At 45.2% G+C, this 14,485-nt stretch overlaps 1 protein-coding gene across 1 annotated transcript in view; it reads left to right on the top strand.

Moving 5' to 3' along the window:
- Positions 1-404: 404 nt before the first annotated feature.
- Positions 405-14,485, top strand: part of LOC133396527 (cadherin-20-like) — a 45,114-nt gene continuing 31,033 nt past the window's right edge. The window contains exon 1 of the mRNA XM_061666489.1: positions 405-549. The gene's annotated coding sequence lies outside the window, so the exon portion shown is untranslated. The remainder of the gene's footprint in view (positions 550-14,485) is intronic.

Consider the following 14,485-nt stretch of genomic DNA (forward strand, 5'->3'; position numbering starts at 1 on the left):
TAATTCGAGTTAGGCTGCGGGTGATAAACATTTACTTATTCATCAAACATAGACCTCTTTAATGCTCATGTTTGTTCATTTCCCCACGCAGCAACGGGCCCAATAAAGCAATCGCTCGCCTTGCCGAGGCGCGATCGCACCTCTCAACGGGGTCGCAGCCGCGGTGATGTGGGGCTGAGGGAGAGCTTTAAGAACAACCTCCCAAAAAAGTGGGAGAAAGTGAGTCGGGAGTGAGTGAGTGAATTTCCAATCCAGCGGGTTAATTCGGTGCCTTTCAGCTGCAATTGCCGTGTCTAAACATTCATGAGGTGAGCAGCAGCAGGAGGGGGGAAGAAGGAGGGAGGGAGAGGGCAGGAGGAGGATGAGGAGCGCCGGGAAGGCAGTCAGTGCGAGCTGAGGCGAGGCAGCGAGAGGAAGTGTGCGCCTTCCCCTGTAAATGACTTCATCTCACACTTGAGGAGCAGCCAGCAGGAGGAGAAGGAGGTGCTGTTGGTTTGCGCTTCAAAGCTTTTTGCGAGGAAGACAAGTTGAACATCTACTTCCCAAAAGGTAACACGTTGATCTTATTTTGCTGATGCTGTCACAAGGTGAGCGTCTCAGCCGTTTGCTTGAGAAAGTGACGAAGGGGAATTTGTCTGTGGGTTGCGGGGTGGTAGGGGACGGTCACGGGGGGGACGGAGAGGCGCTCAGGAGCTCAGTAACCACGGCAGCCGACAGTAGCATTTCTATTTTTCAGCTTCTCACACACCCGGCCAGCTCTGCCAAGTCCGCCGCCTCCGAGGAGAAAGATTTCATTGTGCGGCTGATTCGCGAGGCACCGACGTGACCCCGCCAAATACACCCCGCGCCACCCGTCGTGCCGGACTTACTTGGCCCAGTGATGCTGTTGTTGCATCAACACTTTCCCTAAGCGGCGTGCTGAATACCAAACAGGAGTTTCATGAAGCAACGAGGGGTCAGCGCGCTCGTCGCCTGCTTACGCGCGCCTTCCTTGTTTTAGCATTTCTTCTTCTCACCGATTACGTATTTGGGACCAGGCTCAGAGGCAAGGTCACGCACTCCCAGGCTAAACAGCTCAAAACTGGTTCATGTGGAGAGAACGTCCATCAAACCTGTCAAAAAGTCTTTCAAGTTGAAACATTTTTGGATCCAAACTGGTTGAAAATGGCATCCATTAATGGTCACTTTGGATCTGGATATACAGTGAGATCGTCTTGTGGGTTTTCCGTTCTCCAACTTAAAATGCAGTCAAACCTCTAAGAGGCAGCACGGTGTTACAGTGGTTAGCACGTCTGCCTCACAGTTCTGGGTTCAAATCTTGGCTTTTCTTCCCATGCTTGCCTGTAACTTTCCACCCACATGTCAAGGACACGCACGTTAGGCGGTGTTGTACCTGAACAAGTGCAATGCACAAAAGTTCAAGAACTACTTCATATTTTGTGGGAACGTAACTGAACTTAGTTCATTTCTGCTTGAGGAACGTAATCGAGAACGCGCGCCTTCTGTCAAAGAACGTTTTTTTCGAACGAAAGTTCATTTTGTGCCAGGTTTTGTTCGAAACTTCCACGACAAAACTGTCTGAACACACTAAAAACGACCCTTCATACTCGGCGGATAAATGCCGTATTTGGCAACCGATTTAGCTGCGGCCACGGCGGCAGGCACACGCAGTTGATGCGAGGTGCGTTCAGGGACACTGCGTAAATAGGAGTGAATGTTTTCTTTGGTGGTTCTTCTGTAATACAGTGCATCCATCCATCCATCCATCCATTTTCTGAGCCGCTTCTCCTCACTAGGGTCGCGGGCGTGCTGGTGCCTAAACCCAGCTATCATCGGGCAGGAGGCGGGGTACACCCTGAACTGGTTGCCAGCCAATCGCAGGGCACATACAAACAAACAACCGTTCGCACTCACATTCACACCTACGGGCAATTTAAAGTCACCAATGAATGCATGTTTTTGGGATGCGGGAAGAAACTGGAGAGCCCGGAGAAAACCCACGCTGGCACGGGGAGAACATGCAAACTCCACACAGGCGGGGTCGGGGTTTGAACCCCGGTCCTCAGAACTGTGAGGCAGGCGCTCTAACCAGTCGCCCACCGTGCCGCTAATACAGTGCATAATTATAAATATAATATATAATTGTTATCCACTCATTCCAACATGAAAAGATATTAACTTTGATAAGTGTGAAAAAAGTGTCTGAAGTCTTACTGCTTTGAACTTCCTGTCTATATTCTTCGTCTCTTCGCAGTCCTCATTACTTCTTTGGGAGTACAAATCAGGGGGGGAACACTGATGATGTTGTCATTGGGTTTTTATGTTATGTGACGCTAGAACGCGGCTGGTTGGTCAACAGCGTCGCCACGCGGGCAAAGTCGAACATTTGTCATCAAGGCCTCGTCACCTTGTTGTTCTGCAGACAAAGTCAATAGGCTGCTAAATCTCCAATTGGGTTTTATGGGCCACGACCACGACTTCAGAAAACAACATGGCGTCGATGGCTTTTCCAGTAGGTGCCGACCCCAACGTGAAGAGTAAAAATCTGCGCCAAAATGTTTACTTGCCTATCGTAAAAGTTGAATAGTTATTAGCCGTTGTTCCGTCATATCTTTGTTGTTGCAAGTACAAATTGGATTTACAAGTGAGCTTCAGCCACGATGGCACTAGATGGCAGCAGCGTACATCCGGCCTCCATCAGTTCACGTGGTCACCTCGCAGTGAAAGTGGTTCTTGCGCTTGCACTTTTGTGTTTTGTTTTTGTGCCCATTTTTTGGTTTCTAATCATGGCTCCTAAGAAAGTGATTGCTGAGAAGAAGTGGACCGTCGAAATAAAGTTTGAAATCATGAGCGAGCTGTGCAAGTAGCTGTCTTGGCGAAGCAGTACAAGCGTAGCACAGGTACATCGCAATGAATTCGAATAGTGTCAAAAGCTTCATTTAGTTAGGCCGTTCAATCCAAAAAGTTAAACTCATATTACAGAGATGCACTACACACATTCAGAGTGAAATATTGTATGTTTTTTTTTTTTTATTATTATTATATGTGGACTTTTGATGGCTGGCCATTGGCGTTAGACTAATTTCTAAGTTGCGGCTCTCTGTCCGCAAAAAGATGGGGAAGCTGCTGAAATTGAGGAAAGCGTGTCGACAAAGGACAAAAACAGTGACGAAATGGCGCACTTAAGGAAAAAGTCTATTTTTGTACATTCTATTTGATGATGTTATTACTGTATGCTTTTATACAGTGCTGTTTTTCTTGGTAGCCTGGAAGGGATTCATGTCATTTCCATTCATTTCAGTGGCAAAAGTGGATTTGAAATGCAAGTTCGCAATTTGGGGAGTGGTACACCTGTCTTGTAACGCTCTAGCTAACGGCCATATCAGCTCCTTGCTGCGCTGGCTTTCTTTGATGGTTCTTTTGTTATCGGACACCCCGGCGTGGTGTCGCGCACGTCGTCATGGCGATGGCAAATGAAACAAATGAGGGTCGAGGGGGGGGGGGGGGGGGGGGCTTGTTGGGCACGACGATGAAGCGGTGCTTTTTGTGAGCTTCGCCCCAGGGGCCGCGCTTTGTACGGAAGCTTTGAAGGCCGAGGATGGATCAACTTACCCCGAGGCTCATGTTGCAACTCCCGCTCAAGCAAAAAGAAAAAGAAAAAAAATCAACACTTGGCAAGAGTCCATGAACGACGCATAAAATGATCACGCAGGTGTTTTGGAGTGTTTCGTGCAGCAAGAACAGCTTTGATACCTCGTGTTTGGCCTCTCCAAATAAACCCAAAGGTACACGGACTGTCCTGTTTTCGTTTGTCTTTTGTTATTGTTGTTCCAAGGTCCTTGTTTGGATCGAGTGGGTACAAACGCCACAAAGGCCGATGTGCTTTTGTGAGCTTTCATTTCAATGAAGCGGCTGCTGCGACGGACTGCAACCTCACTGAATGATTCCCGGCCGGCCTGAAGAACGGAATCAGTGACTCAGGCGATGGCTCTGTCTATTACATAAAGTCATTACATAGTGTAATAGACATAATAGACACAAGGACCTCCACTGCAGAATTAATTGGGATTGATTCACTTTCTGCTTGTATTCAAGCAGTCAAGGACACATGTAGGGAGGGAAAATATTGAAATACGAAGCTGTCAGCTGTTAATGCAGGGGTGGGTAAAGTATGGCTTGCGGACCACATATGGCCCGCTCTGTACATTAATCTGGCCCACCAAGCAGCTAATCCAATCAATTCAGAATCTTGAAGTATTTGTCGCATTCGTTTAGCTGTTCGTCCCTAAAATTGTTTAATTGTTTATTGAATTCATTCATCTCATAAAATAATTTCATTGATTTATTGTAAATACAAACATCAAAACTATTAGCAGAATAAGTATAAATTAAATGATTGGTGAATTAATTATAATTCAATTACAAACAAAATTATTATTGCCGGCACGGTGACTGACTAGTTAGCACATCTGCCTCACAGTTCTGAGGACCCGGGTTCAATCCCCGCCCCCGCCTGTGTGGAGTTTGCATGTTCTCCCCGTGCCTGCGTGGGTTTTCTCCGGGCACTCTGGTTTCCACCCTCATGCCAAAAACATGCGTGGTAGGTTCATTGAAAACTCTAAATTGCACGTAGATGTGAATGTGAGTGTGAATGGTTGTTTGCTTCTATGTGACCTGCGATTGAACAACAACAACAACAACACAAAGGTTGGCCCGCCCCAGTTGAAATGCATTTTGCTTACGTTGACACGTCCGTACTTGTACTTGGTAGTGCATGGCTTGCTTCTACGACTAGCATGCACGTGTGTGCATTACCCCACCGCTAACACGTGTTTGCTTTGTCCGCATTTAAAAGATGACCTCTGGAAATGTTCCCAGTGCTCGTTTGCGTCTCGGGACTCACGATGTGCAGGCATCACACTGACGGTGACATGCAGGTTTACCACACGGCCAAAAGAAACGCTGAAAGAGAAGCCCGAGACGCGCACACGAGCACGTCCGCATGCACGTGCACGTACAACGGTTATCGCTCGCATCATCTGCAGCTGAGGCACACATGACAATGTTTGTTGTCTACAGAGATTCATTCTTATAGCTTTTTTATTATCATTATTATTCTTATTATAAGCAACTGTTTATGGTCAATAATGGCTACATTGAAAGCAGAAATCCATAGACAAAATCATGACACATAATCATTATTAAGCTTCAAGGTTTTTATTTGTCAAGCAGTGAAGCAGTAAAATGACCTTTTCTGAATTGTGCGGGAAAAAACAACTATAATAAGTTGCAAGTAATAATCATAATAATGATGATAATAAGTCGTATAGTAGTATACGACAACGGTCACATATTTCTTTGAATTTGAGAGTGAATTTGTTGCTCTTGTTGGTGTGTTGTTGACAAAACTATGAAGACTACTTTTGATGAGTGCACTACTTATTAAACATTTTTCTCTTCAACACATCAGTGAAGGCCGGCTGTGATCGTTCACAAAAATGATACACAGCCAGAAAATCCCAAAAAACGTTCATTGCTTTTAACAAAACTAAAAATGTGTGTTTTTTCATGTTTCTGATGAAGTGCAATCATGTTTTGTTGGTTTACAGAAAGAGTTATTGACTTTTTGTGGACCCTCTGAGCCGACACAAAGTTTATTAAAATAAACAAGTGATATAAATGAGTTCTCCGGAGGTAGCAGGCTGACTTTAATCCCGCCGCTTGCGTAAATCTTTCTTCTTTTTTGTTATTAGCTGAGATGTTGGGTTGTGTCGCCGGTGTCAAAGTGGTCGTCCGTTGATGCGGACGAAGTGTGCTGTGCGGCGGCGGCGCATGCAAACAAAACAAAGCGGAAGCCCGGCGAGTGTTGAATTGTGGATTTGTCAAAGTTTGTCATCTGTGCTGCGCTCGAGTCAACATCTGGCGGAAGCCACACAAACGCCACACGCTGAGCCCGCTAGAGCGCGGATGCCCCACTGTTGTAAAATATCACTCATCAACACGTCTGTGTTGCCGTGTTCAGACATGGCACACGTAGGCACACTGGAGTTTTGTATGGTTTCCATGGTTAAAGGGGACTTATTATGGAAATTGACTGTTTGATTGTTTCTATATATAACTACAGTGGTACCTCGACTTTTGAGTGACGCAATTTACGAGTTTTTGGAGTTACAAGCCGTCACTTGGCCATTTTTTGGTCTTGAGTTGCAAGCAAAAATCTGAGTTGCCCACATTAGCGAATTTCACAAGTATGTCTGTGTCGATTCTCAGTCATCCAGGTCATCGTACTCCAAATTCACAGCAAGCAGCAGATAGGGGAAAATGTTTCAAAAATGAGTCCAAGTGCTGTCTAAGCAGTCTATTGCCACAACCAGTTGTAGTTTACTGGAAAACTAAACATAAACAAAGAGAACAACATGGTGGATTCAATCAAACCACTTCGCTTAATGCTCACACAAAACGCTAAACGCCATTGACGAGCTACTGAAACTAGCATAGATGCGTATTTGCATATTTGAACGCAAACAAAGGCAACACATGCAGACTGACAATGTAAAAGTACTCACACGCGTCTATTCTTGACCCTCTACGAAAAACGACAAAACGAAAAGCAATTATCGCAGCTTAGTTGCGACGGTCTTCTGCGTCAGAACATCGTCTTTTTACTTTTTTACTACCGGACCACAAGATCACCATTGACATCCACTTTACTTTCCAAATAAAACTTTTTTTTAAGTCTCTGATGATCAATCAAATATTTTGTCCTCGGTCTGGTACCAAATGTGCCATGGCCCAGTGGCTGGGGAACACTCATGTAAAGCGTTAACTGTTGCTTGCAACATTTGTGCTGTTTGAACTTGAAAGTCGCTTCGTATTGTTCAACAGTGAATAGCTCTCTCCATTTCAAGTGAGCATTATTATTTTGTAAAGGCAGACATTTTGTATTGTATCGCCTACGATTGCACAGATGTAGAAAATAAAGAGATTTAGTCATCAAGCAAAACGGGCTGTTTGCAGAGATAAGCGGCAACGCCAGATCGTGTCGTGAGACGGAAACACGGAACAAAAATGTAACGCTACCAAACAAATCCCATTATCTCTTGAATTGAGTGTGCAGACAACGTCGCAGGTCAGAAACGACACATTGGGTTGTCATTGTCTTTGAGTCTGCTGGAAGGGACTGAGCGTTGTTAAAGGGGGGCGGTCCTACATGGACTGTTTATGGCAGACTTGCATTTCAAGTCAATTGTCAACATGATTTATGGAGATGTGGGCCATCTCCGCAATGCCTCCCATCAGCCTGCATGGCTGCCGTTTGTTTCCCTCGCCGGCCAATTTTCAGCCAGACAGACGGGTTCAATCCGCCGTGTTTGTCCTGCCGGCAATTTTATCCCCACATTAAAATGTATCCCCACATATGACGTATGTCAGAAACGTTCCGGGACTGAAGTCACAGAAGAGGAACCGTCGGATGCTCACGGCATTGTGAGAAGACACCACGGTATCTCTTTATAGACGTGCTGCTTGATCATCTGGCCCACAGTGAATCCTCCAACTTTTCTGAGACACCTCATATGATCCACTCGACTTCCCAGGTGCGTGCGCTTGACGGCGAGGGAGACATTTCTGGCAAATGGCGTGACAGCCCGGTCGGCCTCATAATGGAGGTGTAGCGTCCAAACACTTAATGGCTGTTTGGATGACACGCACCACTTATTGTCCCAATCATCCGCCCTCGCTCAGCGGCACCACTTGATTAATGCGACTGTCGGGATAAAAGGCTGCGCATATTAGCGAGGTGATTACACCGCCCGGGAAACTCTTCGGAAAACAACAGCAAGCCTGTGCAGTCAACACGCTAACTTTTTAAAACTTTGCCTATTTAAGTTTTCTAATTGACTCCCCACCCCTGAAAAAGAAACGAGTGTCTCTGGTGAGCAATCAGACTCTCCTGCAGATTAAGCAGAATTAACGATGGGTAGCAGGAAGCCGTGACCCGCATGATACCCGGGAGCGAGTGCTTCCAAGTCATGAACATGCATGAAAAAAACAAGAAGTAGGGAATAAAAAAAAACAACTGTTTAATCAGATGTGCACAGGAGAACAATGGAGTAAAGCCAGCGAAAGGTTCATTGTTAAGAGACTTAATGAGAGTCCCGCGCTCAAAGGACAACCTGTCGTCTTTCACTGCAGAGATGCTGCAGGAGGGAAATAAAACAGAATAGAGGAATCCTAATGCGGACGTAACACAACACAACAACCTCTGCACGTATCCTGGTGTGGATTTCAAAGCGGTTTGAACCGTCTTAGGACTCCACATTACAATAATGCCGGTTCGAAAAGAGTGTCAGGACGGTGCAGACTGCCACCAAACCCCAAATAAAGCGAGAAAATAGAAATAATGCAAATGTTTGTTCGCGAGGACGTCTCCTGTGGCGGGATGGTCGCTAATGTTGGATATAATGAGCAGGACCAAGGAAAGGCAAGACCGGCGTGTTTTGTGATCTGCACCAGGAGATTTCAGGTTACATGAGGGGGAGCACAGAAATAAACACTCTCCTCCTTCACAGTAAGACTTTATCAACAAGCGAAGTGGAACCTTAAACACTCGCAATCCCAATTTCATGCACACAAACAAACTGAGACGCAGGCAGCGCTCAGCGGGCGCTCTGTTGTGTTTGCCGGTCTCGCAGTGTGATTCGTGTCAACGCGCTCGGCAGACGCACCTTGAGGACGTCGCATGGGGTCGCGAGAGTAGGACGCTCGCCCGCAGGGAACGCCGCCAAGACGCGGCGAAGCAGACGGAGCGAGGGAGGGACGAGGAAGCGGAGACAACGTGCGAGCCGTGACATTTGGAGGCGAGGGCTCGTTCTCGACTTCCGCTGTGATAAAAACAACATGGGAGCGCCAGTGGAGTGATTTGGTCCCGTCTGACAAGTTGATCCCACCTCAGCAAATCAGATAATAGCTTTGTGTTGTGCAGCTGTTGAACCTCAACACCCAGTCAATTGGCTCCAAGGCCTTCGGGACTCGTCAGCTGCATATGGCGGCATCCGGAGCCTTTCCGAGGGTTTGCACTGCCCTCGTGTTGGACTTTGCCCGAAATCTAAAACAAAGAGTTCTCAAAAGTGAAATGTGCACATGTTGAACTTGAAAGTGAAATACAACTAAACTGCACTGAGGCAGCGATTCTTTCTTGACTGGGCAAACAGGAAAGTAGCAATTGGTGATACATCTTGACTTTTCTAAGATCTTTGTATGTGCGGTAGGGGCTAAGTTTCGCTCGAGTTGTTATCGGAACTTATGGGGAATCTTGGCTCCATGCGTTTGTTTTTTCTTTGCTGACTGTCTGGCTATTCAAAAGAGGAATGTTGTAAAATGGGTTTGAGATTCTCATAAAGTGTTTAGGGATCCTATTTCATTGCATACTTTGTTTAAACTGTCAATATAAGCAATTCTAAACAGTTTGTGGTGCCTGTCAGTTCGTTTTTCGCTCGTCCGTATCCACTGCAAATCGTGGGGCTTTACTGTGTACTGCTTTTCTACCTTCAAGATACTCAGAGCCCCTTAACACTGTTTTCTCAGGAACAACTGGGGGTTCAGTATCTTGCTCAAGGACACTTCGACAGGGTCACAGAAGTTAAGGATCGAAGCCCCAACCTTTGGGTCACGGAGACGACTACTAGGTTTTGCCCAACATTGATAGTAGTGCTGATTTACCACGATTGGTTTCACCTGGTCGCATTACCTGTCTGTGATCATGCCGGTGTCTGTTCAGGCCATTATTGCTACCTCTGCAGCAGAACTTCAAACAAATAAGAGTTTCATTTTGAGGTCATTACTGAAGCCTGCTGAGATGCTTTTTGAAATGGACTCAATGTGCCAGATAAAAGAGTTCAGAACGACACCGAGGTCATGAAGCTCAGGCGACGAGCAGATGGAACAGCCCTGCTCTATTATCTCCCTTTGTGAAGGCATTGTGTTCCTTCTGGTATGTCATTCCTGCCATTGGTGCCGACATTCCGACTACATTCTTGGTGAAAAGAGAGCTTCTTTCACTGTCTGGCAGGAGATGACATTTGCCTTCGACTCAATCAACGAAATGAGATTTCGACATATTTGAGGTGAAGGAAACTCTCCTCGAACCAAACTGAGGGATGAAAGAGGAAATAGATGAGACACAGCTGGGAGTACACAGCGGTAGTTCCCAAGATGATTGGATGGGCGGAGCAGACCACAAGAAACAAACACTGCTCGAGGCCTTTTAACTGCCTTTTTACCAAAGTGGTGCATCAGAGGCCTAACAGTAGAGCTGGCATTCATTCACCTGTGCCTTTCAGACAAAAACTCACATAGTGAGACACTCCCATGCAAATGCCAGCTTCTTAGCTAGCGACAATTAAACTTAACACTCTGGTCGCGGCTTCCTGCTATGCCAAAGTGTCTGAGCTACGTTGGCAGACTACACATTTTCAGGTCGACTTCACCACCCCATTGCGTATCAGTACAGTAATCCCCCATTATTACTATACGCTAACCAAGCCCGCCCGCGGATCGCGTAAATCCGTGAATAATGGACACTCGCCACTGAAAAGGTTTATAATGACCAGAAGATGATAGCAAAGCACTACTTCTGTCTAAATGTAGCTCCTAAACATAGTTCAACATAGTTTCTTGGGCACTAAGATCCCGGCTTGGTTGTCAGCAAAAGAACTGACAAGAGTGTGACATTTACTTTTAAGGGTAATGTCGTAAGATGTATTTGAATTGATATTAAAACTGTTTTGGGATCCTAGTTTGTGGTATATTTACAGTTTGAACGTTTAGTCTTAGGCAATTAAACATTTTGATGGGTGCTGTTCTTTATTCGGGTTTTTTCACTCTTCGCAGTAGAGTTCTGTCTCTGTTAATATACAATTCACACAGCAAACCTTTAAAAATCAGGTCAATATTCAGCTTTGATGACCGGTGTGAAAGGGGCTACAAGCGCCAACCAGATCAAGGAAAAGGCTTTCAAAAAGTTTCCGATCCGGCCAGGGCAGCCTACAGAATTACCCACAGTCCCCTACCCGACACGTATAGTGTAACCCCCCCACCCCCCGCCTCCTTCTTGACACACTCTGATGTGATGCGTACAAGCAGTAAGACAAAGTAGAATGTCTGGCAGGCGTGTGTTTGTTCTGTTGCAGAGTGAAGGAGAAGATGAAGAGAAGATGTCAGGATTGATAGCCAGCTTATCTAAACCTCATTGATTTTTCACGTGTTCTTTGTAGCTGGTGCAGAAAGCCTTCTGAACAGACTCGCCGGGAAGCTTGTCAGAGTGGATGAGACTGATGAGGAGACCGGGAGGGAGGGAAAAAAAAGGAAAGGAAGAAAGAAAAAACATTCTGTCCGCCCACACCTTCCACACAGCAAACACATTTCCCCTGTTTAAACAAGAAGATGGCGTTTCTTCTTGCGGACACACGGAGGTGTTTGCAGCGCAGAACACGCATAATTGGCCTCCATGCCTGCAGGTCCGCTAGGCGAGTGTTTGACCCATCAGCCTATTTAAGGAGCATGTACGCCTACTGAAGCATAGAGGCTCAACGCCGGGAGTCTCCAAACATTCCAAGCAGACTCACATCTCCAACTGATGTTACCTGGAAAACTATCCTGGCTTTCAATTATTCACTCGCTCCGAGAGCCGAATGAGATGCAATATCTTCAGCTCAAGCTCCACTGTAGCCTCAAATTATAACACGGGACACTGGAAGAACCTGACAGGACTCATCCACTGGATGGACACATTTATCCTAACTTGGGTTGCAAAACCTGACCATTTTCAAAGTATTCCATAACAGTAAATTATCGGAATAAACTTCAAAATACGTTTACAAAATTAAAGGTCGGCTGTTAACTTTCATCGACGTTTGTATTCGTCAACTGGAATCCAACGTCTCCTGCCACCGACGTATACATTCGTCAAGTATGTTGTTCAGAAGAAGGTCTGGCACGGCTTGTCTGTGAAATTCAGGTTGGTAAACCACTGTAAGGACTAACAGATCCCTTTAGATGGCGACATTGTCCCAATTTGGATTTTAGAGCAGCACAGCTTTTGAGTAAAAGATCAAGATTAGGCAGTGAATCTCTGCTTGTCACGTCAATTATGGGGGAGAGAAATGCCAACGAAGTTTGACAAGTTTAGGTACCTCTTACTCGAACAGAATACGTATGTTTTGTGTGGTATGAGCAGAGTATGTGTTGCGTAGTTGGTAGAAAGTGTGTGTCGCTATATTTTCACAGAACCAAATATTCTGCAGGTCTTGAAAGATCAGTAAGAATGCTCTAAAATGTTTGGCAATATGGGGAACTGCTTTGAAAACAGCTGGCAGTGAATGAGTGAGTAGGTCATTTAAATATAGTTTAGATTTTAGCATAATCCTGACTAAACCATTAGATTTCATGCAGGTGGTACTGTACCTTGACTTACAAGTGCCTCAACTTATTTTTAGTTTTTCAATAGATAGTGGGACTTTATGCTGCTTTTGCTTTTGGTCATTGTTCCTTTTCGAAATAATATTCATGATCTTTTAGCTTATCCGGGTCTCCTAAATATTATTCAAATAGATGTAATTCTAACAGGGTTTTTTGTTTTGCGACTTCCGGCTTGTGAGACTTCCAATTCCGTGACAAAATAGCGTCAGAAGTGAGCCATTTCATCACAAGGCCTTCCGCGGTGTACACTTGGGAAAGTGTGAAGACTCAACCGTGAACAGTTGCCTGATTGGGGAATTGACTGCGTGTGTTATGTATGCCATGTTTTTCTCCATATTCTCAGTATTGTTCATTATAAAGAATAAGCTTGAAAACGAGACAGGGACGCCGAGCTTGCTTGACAAATTACTTTCTGTCTCTCTTTCCGAGTACCTGAATGATGGTAAAATATGACATGAGTTGTCATGTTTCATGAAGACAACCATGCGTTGGGTTATTTTTCCGCCAGGAACAAGAGAGTCCACCTGCTGACGATGAAGTACAGCTCACGTTGCGGGTGAGAAAGTTGTGTCGACGATGATGAGAGGCTGAATGAATGTCACAGTAAGATGTGAACAGCAAGACGATGCCGCTGTCCCCAGGCTTTCAGCATGTCCTATTTTTTGACGTTATTTGATTTTGGGTGGTCTGTGCCAGTCCGAGCTTCTTTGCAGGTTCTACTGTATTAACAACCCTAAAATGGAAAATTTTAAAGGAAAAAGGCAGACGTCCTACCTCTTTTCCGACATGATTTCTTGAGGCTTTTTTGTTGGTCTACTCATGATAGACACACCAATCAAATTTCATGTTGCTTAGAATTTTCAAATTGTTTTTGACCGACTCCTGGAAATTGACCCGAAAGCTGCTTCAAACAGAAATGGAAGACTTCTTCTGTCTTTTCGGGCGTGGCTTCTTGTAACGTTTTGGTGGGTCTATTCATGATACACGTACAACAAATTTCATGTTGCTAAGTGAAACTGGTTCGGGGGGCTGAGTTTTCAAAATGCTTTTCAACGCTTGCTGGAAATTGGCTCTAAAATGCTCGCTTCAAACCAAAATGGCAGACTTCCTGTGTTTTTTTTTTCAGACAAGGCTGCTTGAGACCTTTTGTTGGGCACATTTCATGTTGCTATGCGAAGCTGGCTTTGGGGGCTGAATTTTTCCAAACGTTTTTGAATGCCTCCTGGAAATGGCCAAATTTACCCTGAAAGGCTGCTTGAAACCAAAATGGCAGATTTCCTGTGTCTTTTCAGACATGTCTGTCCTCATCCAAACATAATCCCTCCACGGGGATCCAGACACCATGTTTAACATCTTCATTCATCTTCTTCCACCGTTGACTCCCCAAAACCACATGACTGCCACCTGCTCCCCACGCCCCCTGCAGACCACCAAATAGGACTGTGTCTTTTTTTTTTTTTTTTTTTTTTTTTTTTTTTTTTACCCGCTCGGCTGTGCACCTCTGATTTACGTCCGCATTTATCTGAAAAGAAAGTCTGTGAAGTTTCGGGAGGCTTTGTGATGCAGGCACAAGGCCGTGACACGTGGACGTCCGCTGTGGTGGAAATGAGCTGGGCACAGAACCCGTGGAGCAGGGGGGGGCACTTTTATCCTTCGTTAACATGAAAGTCATCGTTAAATCATCTTTACTGCCATGCCAACATCTCTGCACCTCTACTGCCAAGCGTCATTGTCACAATGATGATGAAGAGATGCATAGACATTGGATTTTGTTTTTCATGAAGGTCTTGTTCAAGGGAAACGTTTATTTATGGATGCATGTCCTCAATCTGCTTATCAGTTTGAAAAGAGTGTGAATTTTGTATTAACTGACATTTTCATTTTGTTTTTAGTGGGTCTCAGGTGGACGAGATGACATTTTGTGTCTGTTGCTTGGATGTATGCTGCTGACGTGGAGCAGCCATCCAGAGAAGGGGGGTCACAAATTAGGGAGGCCTGCATTTTAAAT

This window comes from Phycodurus eques, chromosome 21 (genome assembly GCF_024500275.1).
Source record: "Phycodurus eques isolate BA_2022a chromosome 21, UOR_Pequ_1.1, whole genome shotgun sequence".
NCBI lineage: Eukaryota > Metazoa > Chordata > Actinopteri > Syngnathiformes > Syngnathidae > Phycodurus > Phycodurus eques.